Source organism: Eutrigla gurnardus (assembly GCF_963514095.1).
Source record: "Eutrigla gurnardus genome assembly, chromosome: 12".
In the NCBI taxonomy this organism is placed as follows: Eukaryota; Metazoa; Chordata; class Actinopteri; order Perciformes; family Triglidae; genus Eutrigla; species Eutrigla gurnardus.
In genome coordinates, this window is record NC_139926.1 from 19184648 (window position 1) to 19186337 (window position 1690).

Sequence of the window (1690 nt, forward strand, 5' to 3'; positions counted from 1 at the left end):
AAAAAGTTAACATCAAATATACATGAACACACAGCTTGTTAATCATTTCCAACATCAATTAACTCTGTGGACGAGACGTTTTAATCTGTGACTGAAACTAATGTTGTACCATGCTGTATGCAGGACGTAAAATGATTTCCGAGGCCAATTGAAAAAAAAATGTTTGTATAGCATTAGTCCGGAATGAAATGATGAAACGTCCCTTTTTGTTTTATCAGCTGAACATTAGCTTTAGTACGCGTGTCAGCCAGCGGGAATGTGCATTTAATGGAAGTGAAATTTATATTTTATAGCCAGATTATATCAACCATCTTGTTTTCTCTTCATTGACTTTCATTTGTGTAAATCTGCCGCAGAGGAACAAACTAATTCACCTGAGTTATCAGTTCAATCAGAGGTCCAGATAATTGATCATTTCCTCCTCCAAAGCTAATAATGCTTGTAGGCATTGGCTTGGAATGGTTGCTCAGGATATACAACATTAATATCCACCGCACAGAGCCGAGGCGTGAGACCCATAATGAGAAAATAAAATGTGTGGAGACTTATTTGCGTGAGCGTATAGTTTCCCGTTGTGTCGTAGGTTTTTCGTAGAAACACATGAGCTGTAAAGGAATAAAACACAAACAGACCGTCTGCCTTGAAGGCCCGCTGGATTCTTCTTCTGTCACTAGAATTATTGATTGGTGAACGCCAGCGCATATCTAAGTGATATTAGTTCTTTTTTTTTTTTTTTACAAGATGTAATTGCATTGGTGTTCAGTTTTGGATTGCTACTCTTTAATCTGCGTTAATGGAGTGTGTGATATAATATCAGAAAGGAAGATCTCCCAGAACAAAGCCCAGTGGAGTTCAATGTGGGGAGGCTGAACAATGTTATCAACCTTTGCAGGCTGGTTGTGAAGCCTCTTCAGCCCTGTCACGCCTGTGTGTGTGTGTTGTGTGTGTGTGTGTGTGTGTGTGTGTGTGTGTGTGTGTGTGTGTGTGTGTGTGTGTGTGTGTGTGTGTGTGTGTGTGTGTGTGTGTGTGTGTGTGTGTGTGTGTGTGGGGGGGGGGGGGGGACTGAGGTGGGGGTTGTTTTTTTCGGGGATAATAAATCCATCACCAGTGTGTCTGCACTTGTGCAGCCAGAGAGCTGACTCCTGTGACAAAGTGGCCCCCACGTTCAGCATCCCGGCAGCACGGCACCTGCTAATAGCAGCAACCTCTGCTTAATGTCCTGACGCTAATGAATTCATGGAATTTACTTTGCTGAAACAAACTGATAAAAAGAAACAGAATTCCAGTGTAAATTAGGTAGCAGGAATTAGATCGGTGTTTTCACCCTCCTATCTCAGGCGTCGGGCGTCGTGGCGCTCCGACACACATTCCAGTCTTTAGCTCGAAACAAGTGGTTGAACGGTACAAATGTGGAATCGTTGATGGATGCACCGGGGTGGGTTCAAGTCTTTTCATCTCATAGTTTTTATCTCTTAATATGTCAAACACGGAAGCCAATCGTGTTCCCCTGTGGGTGTCATTATTTTGCCACCTTTTGTATCAGCGGCTAACTGATGCTGAACTGTGGCAACGGGCCAGTATCACAAAGTGACATCACCCATTGGCAAACACTGCACATGGCAGATAGGACTCACTGCTGTGCAGTACTGGGGCTTGTTTGGACTTGGGGGGGGCCATGGTGATAGTGACC